This window comes from Crocodylus porosus, unplaced genomic scaffold, assembly GCF_001723895.1.
Source record: "Crocodylus porosus isolate Cpor-Errol unplaced genomic scaffold, CroPor_comp1, whole genome shotgun sequence".
In the NCBI taxonomy this organism is placed as follows: Eukaryota; Metazoa; Chordata; order Crocodylia; family Crocodylidae; genus Crocodylus; species Crocodylus porosus.
The window spans coordinates 8,219,353-8,239,381 of NW_017728942.1; positions in this window are offsets into that span (position 1 = coordinate 8,219,353).

Here is a 20,029-nt window from a genome sequence, read left to right on the forward strand (position 1 = left end):
AACTCCAGGTTCTTAACTCAACGATTGCCTGTTTGGGCTGAAGAACATAAGTGATGGCATGACCTAAAGTGCCAGATGAAAGGAATGAGACAAAAACAAGGCAGGCTTCTGGGGTTTCGACCATCCTTTCTGTATGCCATTGACGTCTCTGGGTTAAATATTTTTGTTTAGGGGCCAGTATGATCATCTCATCCATAGGCCCTATCCCTTAGTAAAAAATGCTGGCATCTTCAGAAATACACATGAGGATTCAGGCAACAGACAGCGCAAGGTGTTTAAAGGCTGGTTTTACACAAAAATCACAGTTTTCATGTACTTGTAATCAGTCTGTGATTCATAACCTCTGCTTCTTGCTGTTGCTACTTGTGCTTCACACTTAAACCAAGGTCTCACCAGTTTCGTTTGACCACACATTGAACGAAGACTAGCCCGTCTTTAACAGCTGAAGCCTGATGGGCATCAGCGAGGAGCAAGATCTCACCTGGGTTGCAAACAACACAAACAGGCACATAGGTGTTGGTTCAGCTTTCTTTCTCCTCTAGGGTAGAGGCTCCAAAGCTGCTTTGTACCCTTAAGGCCCAGCGATGGGTGGAAGCCACTCCTCGTTTCATCTTCTGGACTCAGGAGTGGGCACACAGTTCTGCGTTGTCTCCTGGTCTGGGTCAGAGCATGTGGCAAGTCTACCCTCCGGCACCTCTGTGTATGCATTTAGCACTTCGAACCAGCAAGCGGCCAGATGCACCAAGGACGCCAGCTGAAATGACACCTTCCCAGGCTGGAGGAATTACCCACGCCGAGCAGTGGCGAGAGGTACGTTTCACCAAAGAGCGGTATCAGATCTACAGCGTGGAGCACGTGGGCTCTCTTCCTTCTCCTGCAAAGAAACCAGCTGCCTGCTGTTGGCTCACCCGCTGGACGCTAGTCTGCAAGGGTACAACTTTAAATACAACCGTTTGCATTTTTAGAAGCACTGGACAGTTGCAACGTTGCGTCTGAAAACGGTTTTGGTTTGCAGCTTTGGATCAGAGTTTGTGGAAGGTGCTGAGATGTCTGACCTGGAGATGGGATTTATTAGTCAGCCCCCAAATATGCGTAGCAGAGGTACTGGAAGCAGCAGCTGCCCTCACCCTGTGAGCATGCCTTACTGGAGCTGGGAATCATCAAATCAAAGGGAGGGGGGCATCCTCCGTAGTTCAGCTATTCATGCCACAGTTGCAAGTCGATTTTTAAGGTTCTGATCCTCATACCCCAGGCTGTATTAAACCATCTAATTTTAAGCAGAATTCCCTCCGGAGGTTAATGGGAGACTTGACTGAGTAAGGACTGCAGAATTTGACTTATGAATATGAATAGCAGCATTCATTGCTCTTTGTTCCAGACGAGAAGTTTGGAAGTTTTCAGCGCGTTCAGCACTCTAACATACGGTTTGAGTATTTCCTGATTGGCATAAGCATGAAGCCACAGGTGTCACAACCGTGACAGATTTGCATGTGTAACACTGCAGGGAGGGGGCAGGCGCGGGGAGGCTGGGGAAGGAGGTAAAATGTCACGATTGTCTCCCTTTATGCTCTGATGTACAGCAAAGCAACAAGGGGGAATCCTGTCCAGCTCCAGATGCAAAACTGCTGCATTACCTAATCTCTGTCATATTAACATTACTCAGGATTTTGACAATAGTAACCACACACCACTGATACCTACAGGGCCCCTGGCCCTAGCTGGTACTATTAGTCACTCACTCTCTTAATAAAAAATGCAAGTGAGCAACCCCTATCTCTTCCTTTTCCTCCTCCCAGAGAAAATTACCTGCTGTCTGGCTCCTGAAGAAGACTAATTTAAGCCTTACAGTTTATGGAAAAACCTCACATGGACTTCAGCATGCTTTGGATCAGGCCTCTTGATAGGCTTATCATACAAAAGAAGGAAGCGGCTTCCTGGAAAATGAGAGCGCGCTGAGAAGCTATCAAATGCATGTCTAACATTATTCTGGCCGGATTAGATAAAGTCATCACTTACTAAGTACAGGTGAAATCCTGACTCCATTGAAGTCAATGGGAGATGGACACTGACTTCACTGAAGCCAGAATACTACCTTGGGGCAAATAGAGAAGTCAGGAGAATAAGTACGATAATGTATAGTTTGGGGAGCCTCTTTGGAAACAGGTTATGGTGTTTCTCATTGCTTTAACAGCTATATGTGCATCAACAGAGAATAAATATCCTTAAAGATTTTTCACGTTCCTGTGGGATCCAAATTAACATGGATTTGTAGAAGGAAAACTGGAAAAAGGCTCTAACGTTTTCGTGCAATGCAACTAATGTGGGGTAACTCTACCCACCGTAGCCCTCTCACCGTGTGCTACAACGCTGCAGACGTGCTGAAAACGTGCCTCGATTCAATTAACTTCGGCCAACGGTAAAACAGCCCAGCGACAGAACACAATCACAGCCTTGCGTTTTATTTATGGCGTCTTCAATCTAGATGCTGCATTCGTTCAAAGAGTGTTACCTGGATGATATTTAAAATCCCTTCATTCATTTCAGGAGCTGTCTGGGCGTTGAAATATTCCCTTTTGCTGCCTTTTGACATTTCGTGTTTTGCTGTCCAAGTGGGTGTGTTAATAGATTCTTGATCTTCCCTGCAGGGTCATCAGGATGCATCCCGCACGACGCGGCCTCGGAAGTTTGCAGCCGCTACACAAAGAGAATGAACAACTTTGGCGCTGTTGAATCAGGGGCCTCTGGACTCCATAAGCAATCAAAGATCAATGCAGGTCTCTGAGCACAGACATCTCAAAAATCCTCTGTGTCATTGAATTAAGCTTGGAGGGCAAACTTTTCCATGCTTAGTCTCTAGCTCGATGTCCAAAGCATTGTTGGCACAAATTGCAGGGCACTTGGAACTGAGCACACAGGCTTTGAGTCATCGGAGACGCTTACTATTACTCCTGCCCGAGGGCTGCACCATCCCCAAGGAGCATTCTTGCCCAAAGGGTCTGCATGCGTGCACGTCCATTTTTGCACCGCTCCCTGAATTATATTCAAAGCTGGAACAGGGCTCGCTTTCCTGCTTCACAGAGGTGCCTCACAGCTTCACACCCTGCCTATCCATGCAGGGATAATAGCCCTGGGGAGTTTAGTAGTGCTAACAGATTAACTTCACTCACAGCATGGAAAAAGTCAGGTCGAGTGTGCCGTCCTAAAGATCCCATATGGGTAGCACTAGGATAGCATCTGTTTCCCTTGGTTTTTCTTCTTAGATTTGATCAGCTGAGCTAAATAGAAATACAGGCAGCCTGGCCCAAAACTCCCAGAGAATTTTGGTCTATTAGAACATAGCTTTTCTAGTCCCAAGGTAGTGCTGTGGTGCAGATAGCTCTAAGCAGGCTTTGCTTTATACATTTTGTGGCAAACTATGTGAGCGCTGCAGATTTGTATGGCGTTAACTGTGAGTGATCAGTCACAAGATCATATTTAATCGTGAATCACCGTGAACACACGAGGTGTGTGGTGAGAAAAAAGAAGGAAACAGCCCCTCTTGAATACACGGTTTCTAACTTAGATTCTTAATTTTAGGTGGAGCAGAACTGCAGCATTTGCAGTCTGATGAGATTATCGGTGCCCATTTCTCCCCAAACGTTTGCACGGAGTTCTGAAGAAGGGCTTGGTCTGTGATCTTGCAGACACGTGGACCTTGAACCAGCAATTTAAGCACGTGCTTAAGTATCAAGAGTTTCAAGCAATCCAATTGTGCTTAAAGGTAAGCAGATACTGAACTTACCGACTGTGTTGACCAAGGCCACGTTGAGTCTTAAGCATAAGTAGTCCACAGATTTCTCACCTGAGCCAAGTTAAGCACACGCGTGAAGTGCTTGGACCGAAGCCCAACTGCATGTAGAAGCCACCCGTGCCTCGGCAAAGCTTCTCAGGCCTGTCCTGCCCCACAATGAGCTTGCAAACGTACGGGATGCTGGCTGCATACAAACGCTATTCATGATTAGGGCACGTGCTCAACTTTGACCGTCTTGGGTCTAGAAGAAGATCGTTAGGCCAAGGGAGGCCGACACGCAATGCAATTAATCTGCCTTGGAATCTCGTTCCAGCATCACGGCAGCTATTAACCGGTAACCCACCAGTGACCCTATCAGGCCTGTCCTTGACAGCCACCTTCTCTCCGCTGACCCCACCAGTGTCTCTGCACCCAGGGATAACACTGATAACGCCCAAGGCAATTGCTGCTTTCTCTCTTTGGGAACTGACCTCCGCCTGACCCCCTAGTTTGGCAGGTCACACAGCAAACACGGCCCGGCAATGAAAAGGCCAGTAATGTGTAACTGGGGGAAGGACGGCAAAGCACTTGCACTCCGGGCAACAAAAGCGAACACTTTTCCCTGGTGTTTGTTAGTTGAAATGAATTGGCTTTGCTGCTGGGAGCATGGCAAGGCTGCATGCGAGGGTTAGAGCAAGATCGTTGCTCCTTTTCCACCCCCCTCCCCATGGCAGAGGGATGCTAAAGACATCTCCAGCCACCAAATTCTTCATTCGGACTCGGACGCTCTTAGCTCATCCAAGACCTTTAGCTAAGGCAAGAGGAAGAGGAGTGAGAGGAAAGCACAGATGTAAGTTCATTTATCCACCAACGGGTCATTACTGTTAATGGGGTTAGAAGAATTTACCCCTTCCAGCTGTGCAAGGGGAAGCTGGGCCCATTTCAGGGCAAACCATAAAAGCATTGGCATGGATATTACTCATGGTATTCCCCATATGAAAGTCATGAAATGAAGCCCCAAAAGATGCATGTTTGGGTTTTTATCATGACCTTCAGAGGTGTGCTTCTTCAGGGATCTGATCCATAAGATTCTCTTTGCAACCAAGAGGGCTAAAACGTTTCTTTAACTGAAAGCTGAGATGATCCCATGGTAACGTGAGAAATGTGATAAAGAACACCTATGGCAAGATCCGTGGTACAACCCTAAGCACTGGCAACCCTGACATTACCAGGAAAAACTGCGCATCTGAAGGGTCCCAGTGCATGCCTGTATAATACAAAATCCCTAATACTTTTCCTAGCACACAGAAAGGCAAAAAACACTTCCTATGATGCATGCTACAGCAGCATCTTATGGGTCTGAACTGAAACCATGATACAACTGTACCAGGCACATTAGAAAATTTACAACCTAAATATACAGCAGGCAAAAAAAAAAAAGAAAAAAGATCTCCCCATTTTACAAAGGCCTGGGAAAAGCAGAAAGTTGATGCGACTTGTGCAAGGTCACAGAAGCAGAACCAAGGGGTGAACCCAGTATCCCTGTCCATTGTTTTATCAACATAAGTATTCCTGGTACAGGAATGGACTTGTTAAATATTTATTTTGCATGCGATCAAGCAGTCAATCAATCAATCTGGAGCCAATGCATAAAAGACCTTTCAAAAATCTAAGAAATAAACACATTGAAAAAGCACCTGTAGGCAAAACGCAATAGCAAACTCTTCCATGACAGACTAGATTTCTGCATGCACAATTTAATAATCTAATCCAGGAGCAAGGTCTTCTGAATGGAACAGGAGACTTAAATAACCTTGTTGCACCAAAACTGCATCCTTTTATTTCCCAGGTCTTTACTGCAGAACTCCTTCCAAAAATCAGCAGTTTCTCTGTCTTTTCTACCTCGTGGGCATTCTTTTAAAAAGTCTCATTTATGCTTTCAGCTAGGGGCTTTGCTTTTACATGTTTCAAACAAACTTTTCTAGAGAATACCTTGTTTCGGTCCTTATTGTTCCAATAAATCACAGGACCAACAGTCTGAAATATTAGGGTCAGTTGACTCAAGGAGTTTTAACATTTTGAACCATGATAAGAACTGAAAAGTCTTGGATGGCAACAATGGCTTCAAGTATGTGGGGTAGGGGAAAAAAAAAAAAAAACAAGGAAAATTTGCAAAGGGAATTTACAGTTAATGGAAACACAGCTTGAAATATTTACCTTGTCGGTCTACTGTATTTTCCCTATTAGTTTTGTCCTGTGTCCAAATAAACACTGCCTTCTATAGCTAATGAACTTTTGCAGGGCTTATCTCTGAATAATTCCATGTCCTTGGACTAGAAACCCTGGGGCTTTGTGATATGGGTATACTTATATGGTTTGCTTGTGCCTCAAATGAGCCTATTGAAGGAACCCGTGGCTGTCGTTTCTATGGGTTGTTTGTATGAATGGGGGCTCGTGAAAAACTTCCTGAAAGCCAACAGCTCATCAGATTGGCTCGAGAAGACTTTTTAGCCTGCCTTCCCCACAGACTGAGCAAGTAACGCCCATCGGCTGTAGGAGAGATGCAGAACACACCGGCAACAACGGGAGGGATGGGCAGAGGCTTGGGACCGGGAGCGCTTCTCTTCAGACTGTATCTCATGCTTTGCTTGGTTATCCCGCCCTTGGGTTTGCCATGACCAAATGTTCACGCTGGTCTTTTATTGGCAGGTAATACCAGTGTAAACCCCCTGGGTCTGGAGACATATGTCGGGTACCTTGACTCCAATCGTCCTCTCATCCACCCACCCACCCTTTCCAGGTCCTTTCAAACTCTGGCTGGCTGCAGCCCTTCCCAGACCATATGAAATTAGGCTCCTAAGGAATGGCTGCGTTTAGCTAGTAGGACTGGGAATCTGGCTCTTTAGCTGCTTTCCCCATACATAAACCCTTCCCCTCCCTATGGCCACGGGGATCTCTTCTGCACCAAGCCATGTACATGCCTCTAGGAGAAAATACAAAGCCTCTGGAAAGACCCATCTACATTTTTAATATTGATTTAAAAACCATTTCATTCTAGTTCCCCCATCTCTAGTCTACGACCCTCTTGAGACTCTCAGAGGGAGACAGGAGACCCGATTTTCCAGGCCTGTTGTTCCACCCCTGGCTTCCTTTCAGAGAAAGGGGCCTGGAAGAGCAACTCCTACAGTGGTGAATTTTATGATGGGGTGAGACCAACTTCATACGGTTCAGTGAGAATAATCACATGGCAACAACCATCAGGACAATACTCAGCTGGACCAGATTCAAACCGCCAGCTAATAGGCTTTAATGCCTTATCAGTCACCAGTCCCCTGGGCCATCCAGTCCCTTGGGATCCGCGTTCAACCTGGCGACTGACGTAGGACGATTCAGAAAACACGGGATGCCACGAAGAGGGAGACGGAGGTTGCGGGGTAAAGTGAGCTGCGTGCAGCACAAGAGGAAAGGCCTCCTGCTCTCACCAGGCAGACGGTGTATGCGCCAGGGAGGAGAAAAGCCAGGACTGGGTGAACACACGGAGAGGCAGGCAGGTCTAGGGCAGAGACAGCCACAGGAAAGGGATGAGCATGGAGGGACTTTTCCACTGCAGACACCCTGGGAAAGAAAGTTTTGGCCCCACCAAAGTCAATGGGAGCTTGAGTAAAGACCTTGTACTTTGAGTGACCGTTCAGGGCAGGGAGTTATTCCAAAATAACTATAATGGTTACTATTATAACTATACTGGTTATTATTATAACTCTAATTGTCATGTAAACTAGTTTAGACACCCGCAGCTCAGAAGAGACCCTTAGCTCAGCACGTGCCCACTCAGACTGAAGTTACCTCGGAAGAGCTATTCAGCTTTCAGGTTCAACCCGAGCTCATCCCGCGATGGTTTCCACACACAGGCAAGCCCATAGGGCCAGCTTCTGCCCGAGGCTTAGTGTGGCGCAACCCCTTCTGAAACAGCCTCGGGTGTAAAATCAGGCTGATAAACTCCTCTTCCCATGTCATAGGGCTTGTGCCCAGTATGTCTCCTCCAGTAGCTCGCCCTGAGGACCAAACAGTCGCAAGGCTGTGATGCAGTCATTTTGAGCGGTGGTGGTTTAGGTGACTGGGGAGCACAATACGCAGTTCTCTGCGGTGGAAAGGACCGATGAATACACGCCGCCGTGGCGGGATGGCAGAAGTGGCGGCATTCACCCCTGTGCCCCTTCCTGGGAGCACAGAGCAGGGTGGACTGTAATAGCTCCTCTTAGGCAGTGACTTAAAGCAGGTGGCGTCCGATGGGGCCACAACCTGATAAAAGCGAAGTGGAAACATTCCCTCACCGCCAGGCATCGCGAAGGAATTCAGCGGTGAAGTGGGGACGGCCTCTGCACAGGATTCAGGCTGTCGACCCCAATCTCCGTACGGGAGACACATGCATGACGGGGCCCGAGTCCCCAGGAGCAAACATCAGGTGACCCCAGGAGCTGGTAGGTCTGAAAACCAGGCTCTTATTTATGTCTCGAGGGAGGTGTCCACCCCACCTGAGTATGCCGAGGGAGACCCCAGGGGGGTTAAGCGTCACGGGCACTGCAGAGATGTGTGGGGCAGGTGGCAATGAGATTTCCTGCATGAAGGTGGCACCATGGCTCCCATATAAGCGGGCAGTGCATGCAGAGCAGGTGTGTCCCTGCCTCGCTGGCACAGTCCCTGGCAGGGAATGGAGGTGAGACGGATACGCCCGAAGGAGGGCCCCGAGTATTTCTTTTCGGTCTCATGGAGATGGCTTGGGGCTGCTGCATCTCATGTCATCAGGAGGGGGCACAGATCCTGGGCTCCAATGGCTTCAGCCCTGGGTTCAGTCCTGCCATCCAAGACCAGCATAAAGGATCGGGTTCAAAATAGCTGTGGGAGCCGACGCCATAAACCCACTGTGCCGGGAGGGCAAAAACCCGAACCCCTTTTCCATCCGGGTTTTTTTTTCATTTTTGCCCCTTTGCATTTTTGCCATGAGAGCAGTGACTCTCCCCCCCGGAGCAAAATGGCAGGGGAATAAATAAATGAATAAATCTGTGAGCACACTTCAGACTTTGAACCGCAGGGCAGAGCAGCCCCGGCCAGTGTTTCCACAAGCTCATGATTAAGCTCTAGCCCTTTGTAAACTTTTACTGTATTGCCATGGACGTGGCAGGAGCAAACAGTCTGCCTCAGCAATTACAAACAGGCTGCGAGGTTGAGGAGACTGGAGTCCACTGGCGAGGCCGTGCAAGGTACAACCAGTTACCAAGTCTGTTGACTCACTCCCTTTCCAGCCATAAACCCGGGGTGACTTGTATGAATTACAGTACCAGCGGGGCCAGGGACGGAGAGAACTGGGCCTTCGAGCGGCTCCGAGGGTAGGTCATCTGGGCGATCCTGCTGCTCCCGTAGACCTGGCTTATTGGCGGGGTAAATCCTCTGCAGATCAAAGCAGGCCTGAAAGTCTCTTCCTAATGCTGCTTGAACTATGCTGACCTTTTCCTCTGGGACCGCCGTTAACTCCTTCCCATTACTCATTTTAAACAAAGGGAAGACCCAAAGAGTTCCCACTGGCCGAGGAAAGCCTTGCAGGGAAAGGCTAGGAAGTTTGTGAATGATGCCTGGGAGATGACATGATTTAGGAGACGGCTTGAATTTTGACCCCTCCCAGCTAGGGGCTTGAAGTCCGTGTTGAAACAGCATTAGCGCCAAGAGAACAGGCCTGGACCCAAGCCGAAGCATGAATTGAAATGTCAGCACTTTAGGCCTAAGCTTCAGCGTCCCATTTATAACAGACAAAGGTGGACTGCTAGAGACAAACCCCTGTGAACTGCGAGGAAGTTCAAATGGGACCGGGCTCATCGTTACAACGGGTCAAGCCAGAACGTCAAGGTCAAACAACCCTGAAGCACCAGGTCAGCGCCGAACCTGGCTTTGAAGCTCTCTGCTATACCTCAAGCGCCCGTGTTATTTTTTTTTTCTTTAACCGGAACAGCCATGCATGCAGACAGGCGTCTGGACATGGATGCACGCAGGCGTGGAGTCATATTAAAACCCCATTGTGGTCAATGACTTGTCATAAAAATACCTTTTTCTACAGCGCATTAGCAATGCCTGGTCTGTTCCCCGGGATGGCATGGTAAACAAGGGTGGAGTGGATGTAACGTTACACCCAGAGAGGACATAAACCCTGGTGGGGTGAAGTCAAAACACTGTGCTGCTAAGGAGTGTCGGGAATAGCCGTGTCCCAGCATGCTGCGAGTGCTCGCTCTCGCAGACGGGCGACAGCGTGACCCTTGTAACACACCCTTCCATGAAAGCCCAAGAACAGGGGTATGAAACCATGATGCATCTTGGACAGGAAAGCATCACCAACTGTGCAGGACCACAACGCTGGCCCCATGGTCATGGTCATGGTCATTGACGCTCCGGCCTCCGCCGGACGGGAGGCCCTGCATGTCCAAGGATCACCAGCCCACCTGCAAAGGGGCTAGAGCCCCCTCCTGAAACTGGTCTTCCTAATCATGGCGTGCCCTGGGCGACAGGAACTCTTGGGCCTGGGGAGCAGCCGTGCAACTGGACCAACCAGCCACGGTGTTTGCAACTGGAAAGCTCCTTGTTTCCCCCAAATTAACTGTGCAGCCCTTCAGAGGGGTCAAGCCCTTTTGCTCAGCAAACTTCCCATGAAATCACATCCCCTTTGAACTGGTCTAATTTTCTCTCCTGTGCAACCTCCCCCATCTTCCTCTAGCCTCCTCCTCTAACAAAGCTTCAAGCACGATGCTCCGGTGACCTGGCATGCCACGTTTTTGCTGGATTGGGAGGTTTATCCTCGTCTTTCCTGGCAGGGCCAGGGTGCTCAACACGTATCTGCCCCCCGCCAGGAACTGGGGGCCCAGCCAGGCTGCGCTCCTCTCATGTGTAAATCAATTAGCCTCTGAGGTTTTCCTGGCACTGTCTTCCCAATCCCCCCCCACAACCTGGCCCTGATCCCAGGAATTCTCCCAACATTCAATGTTAAGCCTAATAAGAATTAAAAGGAAAGTGTCTTTTTAAACATCCCAGTCCAAGCAGGCCCCTGGCTCCAGGTATCTGCCCCAGGAATAACAACTGATTTAGGCTTCGTGGCTTTGACATTTCGCAGATGGGAAAATTTGGGCTGTGGTACAGGCCTGCAGAGGGGGCGGGACAGTGGGAGCTGGCTAACCTTCCCCTGCTATTCCAAGTGGAGCAGCGCGGAGGGGTGACAGCTACCTCCCTGACCCTCTGGTTATTGAAAAGGTGTCAGATAATGTATTTAAATACATTAGTGCCAGGCCTTCAAGCCTGTCTGGAGATATTTATGCAGGTAGAGAAGCTACAGTGACAATATTCATCCTTTTCAGTAAGGAATAATTTGGATTAAATGTGTAACCTTGAGAAGCAAGAGCGCAATGCGGACTGCAGGATGCTTCTCTCCAAAGGCAAGCAGCTCTTTCCCCAGGCACCTTGGGGTTTGCTTTCTGCCAGGCTCACAGTGACCTCTGCTGTTTTCTCCCCAGCAAACCCTAATCCAGCAGCCCAATGCAAGAGGACATGCATTTTTTATGAGCCGCGTGAATGGAGATTATTGGCCGGAAGGTGCTGTATTAATAGAACCACAAGTTCAGCCGTGGCCATGATTCAGCTCTCGCGCCGTCACTGGCATTCTTTAGTGCCATCTTCAGGCAAACCCGACATATTGCTGAGATCAAAGAGGTGATTAGTGCACTTGCAGAGGCAGAAGCTGGCTATTGGAAAAAATAAAAAGATGCGGGGGGAAATGGGGGAGCTTCTGTATATCTGTAAAAGGACACGTCAAAGCACCAATGCAGCAAAACACTCAGTTTGAAGCATGCGAGTAGTTGCATTGAAGGGAGCTTGAAATCACTGACTTCCCTGCTTTCGGGCAAGCCAAGGAAGCTGTTGCTTGCAAAAGCGTATGCCTCTCTCAGTGAGTCTAGGATGTGCCACTCTGCCTTGCCCCCTGCCATGTGCTTAAATGTTCAGTGTGCCGAATGCTTGGGCCCACAACAGGCTGAGTGGCCACTCAAGTCTTAGGGCTCTTTTAAAGTAAAGAATGGACTCCCTAGCACCAAACTGATTGTTTTGGGATAGGTTTGGAAAGGGGAAAGGGTGAAGAGCCGTGGTGCCAATTCTGGCCCCTTCCCCATTGCACCTCACGGATCTCAAAGGGGCAGGAGGGAAGCACTGTGTGTATTAGGAGCGATCCTGGACCGGTCAGCGATGGCACTTCAGACCGACCATGAGCACGGGTCAGGACAGCAGCAGCAGCAGCAGCAGCAGCCAAGGGTGCAATCAGTCCAAAGAGACCCTCTAAACAGACTTCAGCAAAACACCTGTCTTACTATTCCTGACCACCCGCAGCATTTATAAATGCTGGGCATTGTTTCCAACTGCTGCATTAGAGCAACTACCTGAAATATAGAGCCGTGAAGCTTTCCCCAGCACAAAGCTGTGTATACACCCTTTCTTCTTGCATGCAAAAAATTGTAGGGTGTTTTACTTTTGGCTGGACTGGGGGCTGCGGCTGTAATGTGAGGTTTGGGCCAGCTCCAGGACTGGACTTGTCTGCTAGTTGTGCTACTGTCCTGCCTTGGGCTTCCAACGTGGGAGCCTGCTTCCTCAAAACACTTTGGCCCCTGGTCATTTAAATACTTGAACTCTTGGTTGATCACATTGTACTGAGACTACTCACACGCTCAGGTAAGAGTGTGAATATGAGTTTGCAGGATCGGGCCTTGGGTTGGTACTATGCTGATCATTGATATTTGTACTATTTGCAGATAAGTTGTGGATTAAGGCATGGTGCAACCACAGAAAGGTCACACCAAGCATGTACAACTAAGACAGCATGAGCTCTTTTTGCTCCCTGAGCTCTCTGCCTGGGTCTCCCATCTGCACAGGGTTTATTGAAATGACTCAAGCCCTCAGTTTTGACTGTGGTCTGAGAAACAGCCATGGGCCATACTTCAAACACAGGTGCTGAAGCGCCAGTTCCTGAAGCCCACATTTATTGCAGAAGGAGAACGTGTCTGGAAGAAAACATCCTTTTAATCAATGAAAGAAACAGATCCTGATTCAAAGGCAGTGAATTCTCTGCCAGCCCCAATTATAGATATCTATATGCAATATTAGCACAGGATGGTTGCTGTGGATGTTGCTGACATCGCTACCAGCATCCTTGTGGCCAGGATGCATTTTTGTTATGGACTTTGTCTACCCTGGTGTGAGGGACACAGGATCAAAAAGCCTTTGGCCCCTGTGCACATCTGGAGCAGACGCTGCTCTGGTTTTGCAAACTGTTGCTCATCTTCTCCTTCCTCCCTTGAATGTTTCAAAGACCAGGCTTTGTACAGCTGATTTACAGCAGTTTTTAAAGCAAGAGGGACTCTAAAGAAGCTACCAATTATGTTGATGAAGAGCCTGGTAGTAAATAGTGTCTTTTTTCCCCTCTAAAAGAAAAAGACAGAGAGAGAACTCAGCATCTCACCAACATCAAAGCTAATAACACAAGTGAAGTGGGACTCTGACCTTTAGCAGGCTGCCTGTTAGGGTGGATTATATCATGTCAGCAGCCATCTGCAATATAAACTATACCTGGCTTTGATGAGGCCCTGATAGGCCATTAAATGGATAGAAATACTACAGGGCTTTCTGTGAAAAGGAAACCATGCAAATACCAAGACATTAGTTGCACAGCACATGGCAAGAGGCAGAATCATGCCAGACTTGGCTGCGTTTCAATCGGCATTTATGGCAATGGAGAGAGACTTGTCGAGGATGTCCCCATGAACATTAGTTAAGGGAAGCCTTTCTAGGTGAAGAGCCATGTAAGTGTTCTGCAGTGGAAATACTGCTGGGAAATGCAGACAGCGGCACCAGTTTCCATTGGGCTTGTTCTTAGCTTGCCCTACTTCTGTCTGCACAGGGCCGAGGGACCTGCAATGACTTCATACTCCGGGTCACGTGCTGGGGTAACACCATGGCTAGAAATTTCCCCCGCCGCCCCAGGGATCTCTGCTTGTTGTTGCCCTTTTCCAAATGCCACCTAGTCCAAGAGGCTGCAGGAGGGGTGTAAGGCAATGCCAGCCACATTTGTGGACAACCCAGGAAAATGTGGGCTGGTCCAACCCATTGGGAAGATGCAGCTTGTACAAGAATGGGAAGGTTTCCAGGTTGTTGCTCCACCGGGGAAAAAAGCCACCCTGAGCGGACTTTTTGAAGCTTGCAAAAGACACGTACCGCCTGGAAGCCTGATGCGAACCAGTGCTGCCCCAAGGAAGAGTCACCAGGGGGGCAACTGAAGAACTCACCAATTTGGGCAGCCTGCCCGTACCCCTCTGCAAGTGGGTCACTGGTCCCTCTGGAGGCCACTTGACTTCTCCCAGCATCCAGCGTTCATTTTCTGGCAAGGGAAATGCAGTTTTGGAAAGAATTCCTTGCCATCAATGGGGCTTTGGATTGAGTCCCAGGTCCCAAACGTGACTCTTAAAGCAAGTGTTCTCATAGGCTTCACAGCTTCCTAGGTTGTGCCTTCATCTCAAGGCTGGGAAATGGCAAAATATAGATATACGAAAAAAAAATTGCCAGGTTAAATATAGCCATAGCTACTTCCAGTAACATATTATTCTAAGTGTCCAATAATTAAAGCTAAATGAAAGTGGAATGTCTGTGAAAAGTACCTGCAATCCCGGCATGAATACCAAATGAAGTCATTATAATCAGGGGCATTAGAGTGACTGCCAGGTGAATCCAGAAAGACAATGAGGGGGACCCTTGAACTATGAATACAAGCAGATGCTACAGGGAAGACACAGACAAAAATGCTTGTGGGGAAAGTCTTAATGGGATTGCCAGCTCTCGTGTGACTGAAGAGGAGCTGAAAGGGGAAGCGCGACTCATATTTAATTATCTGAAATATTAAGGGATGGTTAGTGTGAGAGCCGCATGGAGGACTTAGAAGAAATAATGGGAGTTTTGCCGTGTCCCTTTCCATTCCTGTTTTCTCGCCAGCAGCGCACACTTCCCACATGTTGCTCAGTCCCAGTCATCGGCAGAATTACTTTTCTGAATAGGTCTTGGCCCTCAACTGATCGTGACTCAAAGTCTGAGCCATGGTGGTTAGTTTCAATTGCGTGTACAAATCACATGGCATAGTTTCTTTTCCTTGACTGGATGATGGACCTCTAACGTTCCTGGCTTCGGGTAGATACCCAGGAAAATAGGAAGTACCTAAGGAATCAGAAGTCATCAGCAATCCAGCATCTGTTCCCAGAAAGTGGCCAGTTACAGGTATTTCAGAGGAAGGTTTAGCCAGTTGAAGAATGCACTGTTATAACAGTGATATCAAGGTAGGGCTGTAGCATATTTATGCCCCTTCCTCTCTTTCCCTCTGCAATATCCAAGTTCTCTTTCCATTAATATTATTCATTATTTCAGAGCATTGCTATCCATAAGATGCTTTGCCAGATTATGGCCCACAAGTGAATTCATGACCAACTAAAAGCCAGATCAACAATTCATTATATCAAATACTCCTGGGATTTAACGGCTGAATGGCAGGGCTGAAACAAACCTCAGATCTATGACTGGACAGTAAACATGAAGTGAAACCATGCATTTAGATCAATGGGCCATATTTTTAAATGGAGGCTGACAGAGCCTTGTTCACGTGGCATCAGCAATGAGACAGAAATGTTCCCTGAGAAGAAGAGGAGACTTGTGACTCATGTGCTGCAGAACCGTGTTTCTAACCAGTTCCACACAAGGGCATTGCAGGCATTTAGGAATGCAAAGCATCTCCAGTGCAGACGTTTGTGGGGTTATCATTTTCACTGGGAGGTCAATCATCATCATCATCGTCATTATTATTATTATTATTATTCAGGGATAGGCTGTAGCAAGACTTGGTGGGGGTTAGGGTTAGGGTTAGGGTTAGGGTTCGGGTAGGGGGAGTAAGAACTGCACCACTCCAGAAATAGCCCTGGAGGCAGCATGTCTGAGAGATGCAGCTCCCTCCATCCACTGTGCCAGGGAGGTGGGGGCAAGGGTGGGTAGTGCAGTAATACGTGACTGTCTTATGTTAGCAGCAAAGTGCAACATCACCTGGGCTGGGGGGCTCCCCCATCTTCTAGTTTACAATGCCTGGAGGTCTGGCCTGTGGTCCAGGTGGACTTAGCTGGGCTGTAGGGAAGGGTCCAAGGGTGTAGCCCCTGATACCTATTTTGCAGTAGCGTGTTGAGGCCCAGCATTAAGCCCCCCCACCCAAGCACCTGGCACTGGACGGACTTACAAGCAAGTACAACTCTGCCCAAATGCCTATAACCAAAGGATCTAGGATTATGGAGGACTGCAACGCCGGAGTAGGGGAACGACCTTGCCCAGAAAAAGCCCTCCAGCCAGCCCAGGCAAGAAGGGAGAGTCCCAAGCAAACTACATTCCTGCCAGGCAGGGATGCTTTGAAAGTAGGCGAGCGACCGTAGGTGCAGTCTAAACCAGCATACTCAGTTCATAATATGTCTCACTTGAGGTGGGGAGAGCGCTGCCAGTCCTGCTGCCTCGAGGGAGCCTCCACCGAGTAAATTGCTTTCTGTCGAAATGTCCTCTTGTTTTAAATCAGTCCTCATGAGCAAGTCCTCCCTGAATGGGAAGCTGACAGATGTAAGGGGAACTGACATATTTATCATCTGCAGAGGAGCCCTTCTGTCTCCTAGGGGTTGTCATACTAGGGGTTGTCAATTCAACCCTTAGCATGGACACACAATTCAAAGCACGGTTGGTGAATAGGTCTGGTGGACCGAGCACTGGCCTTGGGTTCAGGACACTCGGGTTCACTTCTGCCCCTGGCTGCCTATGTGGCCTTGAGAAAGTCCCTTCCCTTCTCTGGACCGTAAGCTCTGAAGAGGAAGAGGGCCCGTACTCGTGCTGTGTACATGCACAGTGCCTAGCAGACTGGGGCCTTGGTCTGGATTGCTGCCTGCAGGAGCTAATGCAATACTGAATGATGAGAGTTCAGATTTTTGGCCCTGATCCTGAATTAGGACATCAGACAGCTCCCAATGCAGGATCCGTGTTTTGCATGGTCTTTTTATGCCTGGTTCTGTTGGGCCAGGACTTCCATGGCAGGAAGTTTTATCCCATAACACTTCATGTTAAAAGTCACTTAAAAGCTCCACAGAAAAGCCTTTAAGATTGTAAAAGAGTCGATATAGATGGGGAAAATCATCATGTTAAAAATCACTTGGTCGTGGCTTCCAGGCACCAGAGAGCCAGGATGTGTCTGAACCAGACCCACTGGAATCATCATATATATATAAGGGTGACCACATTTCCTAGAGGACGCGCTGTCTGGTCTGGCAGCCAGCAAGAGTCTTTTCTGTTCTGAAAAGACCCTTGGTGGCACTAAACCAGTGGAGCAAAGCAGGGAATGGGGGAAAATTTTGCCAAACAAAACTATGCCTAGTGTGGACAAGTCCTCAGGGAGCTCAGGGCTGTGATATCTGCATCAAGAGGGTGCCTAAAATGCAAGAACTATGTGGTAGATCCTCTCTACTGAGAAAGGCCGTTTCTCAGTAAAGCCAGTAGCAGAGGAAAACGAGCATGCAGGTTTTATCTACAGGGCCAGGACTGCCCTGCGCCACAGCTGAGTTGCATGAGCCTCCTGGATCCCTGGCAAAACACACGGCCAGTGCCAGATTTAGGCCCAAGCTAAGTAAGCTGCAGCGTAGGGCCTCACATTATTAGAGGCCTCTCCATTACAAAAAAAATACAGTAAAACCGCACAAATCCAGCATGTTTGGGACTGAACACGTGCTAGAAATTTGGAAATGTCGTTTTTTTTAAACCGGCACTGCAGCCAGTCGTGGAGCTGGGGAGGAGTGTGGGGAGGAGCAGTGGTGGCCGGTCCTGGAGCACCAGCCACACGTGGAGCAGAGCAGTGGTGCGGGGTGCTTAATGGAGGTGGCAGCAAGCTTTCCTCGCCCCTTCCGGGCTGGCGGGGGGAGCGGCAGCTTTAATATTTCTATTTTCATTGTCCTTTCTGTTAGAATAATGCACTTTTTTTTTTGGTAATGCAGGGGGCCTCTTAAGCTTGACATAGATTAGGACCCCGGCATGTCATAATCCGGCCCTGCACACGGCAAATTCATTTTGACCTACAAACAGAGCAGGAAGTGGAGGCTCTGGCATTTGTTCCTGCAGGAGGTGAGCAAGACATCTCATCCCTCCCTGGGTTTTCCCCTCTTGTTCTTTTAATGTCTATTTAGTCTCCAAGCTCTCTGGGCTGGAACTGTCTTACTCTGAAGATATACAGCCCATAGATATCCGGGGCATAGGATGCATCCACACAAGTGCCCTCTGGCCCAGGGCAGGTTACCCCAGGTGGGGGAGGGGAGGCTGGGGCGCTGTGTTGGTCCCAGCAGCTTTACCTGGGGCTCCAGGGGGGCTCCTGGGGCTGCAGCAGCAGTGGTCCTTCAAAGCCACGCTCTGGCCAGGCTCTGAGCAGACCGGCCAGGATCTTGTTTTGAGTGGTGTGCGCTGTCCCTCCACCTTTGTTTTTTTGCCCAGGTTTCTTTGACCCCTGGATATCCATCCTTGCAGCGCAGAGGACAGCTGAATGTGCGGTATGTGGTGCCGCAGATGTGTCCGTGGTGCCACATACCACACTGCCACGCTTGCCTGGATGTGGCCACAGAGTCTCTAGGCAATTACTGTCATGCATAGCAGAGACAGAGTAAATAAACCCTTACACCTTCAGGTGCTGCAAGAGGGCATAGTGACACACTGAAAAGCAAGGGAATGCAAATATTGCCAAGATAGAGCCCCTTTAACTACAAGGGAAGACCCACTGATGTGCCTAAAAACTTTAGAGGACTGGGGCCTGTATTTCCCCAGAGAACCCAGGCCTGTTTTTAACCTGATGAGCCCCAAGGAAGAAAACTTAGGTTATAATCCAATCTTTTTCAATACATAAAATTATCCCTTTTATTTCTCAGGGGATTCATTCCCCTAAAGGAAGCTTTTTTTTTTTGGTGTGGTTAAGAAAGAGGCATCATTAAACTGCCATTCTGTAACACCTGGAGATAACTTTTATAGCCAAGCGTTGGCTAGTGAAAGTGATAACTATGTTTCTGAACAAAGCTGATTTATTAAGGAAACTCATCAGTTTACTGTCTACAAGTTAAGGGTTCAGGGTCCTGTGCACTAACAGTCATCAAGGAGTATGGTAATAATGTTTTATTGAAACGTTGGAAGCTCCCCTTCCACGAGCGCCCGACCGACCATCTCTGTTATGAAATACACAATGCTTTCCCTTCCAGAAGTCCTACACATTGAGCCATAAAGACAAACATGAGTGATCTTGTATCTTCTGGGGCTTTATGGTGTTATAAAATATGTTTTATGTTCCAATCAGTGTGACAATTTATGAACAGAGAGGCTCCAAAAGATGTAACATCAGACTATGTATTTTAATATAGTTTGAGAGAACTGTAATGCCTTGAATGACATTTGCTCTCCGCATGCATGGCAAATGAATAGTAATGTGGGGAGATTGATGGCTTATTTCATCAGTAAGGGTCTTCTGTGAGATGTGTTTTATGAGTAATACAGACAATAACTAGTTGGCTTAAGGACGAGGATTTATTTGGCCATGTGGCTACCTTCTTGCAGAATGCTAACATTTCCTTACTGCCCTGCTTGTATAATTTTGTTAGCAGCAATTCTGCATTTTTTTTTTTTACTATTAAAATTAGAGGCAGCGGTGGGTACCAGCAGTTTTTATTAATGTATTGTTTTATTTATGTGATGCATCCGTTATAAGTGAGCATAATGAGGTAACACTGAAATGATCCATTTTATATGCGACTCCCTTGCGGGATTAAAATAAAGCTCTTTAAGAAGTGGAGGCAACACCAGAGTCACGCCAGAAATAGAGCTTGCTCTCTCTTAGTATCGGTCATGTTTAAGTGTCCCATCTTTAAGAGTACATTGGGTATTTATGGCCACTGCCTGTTTGCAGTGGATTCAGTCTTTGGGCAAATCTCATGCAAGCATTTCACTGTAATTCAGCTCTGGCTAAGCATTGTCACACAGCGCGATACTCCAAGGGACACAGCAAATTTATTTGTAGTTCTGCCCCGGACCAGTGATTTCCAGGCCAGGTTTTATGATGGTCTTGATGTGTCTGTTCTTGTTTCCTGCAAACTTCTTGTG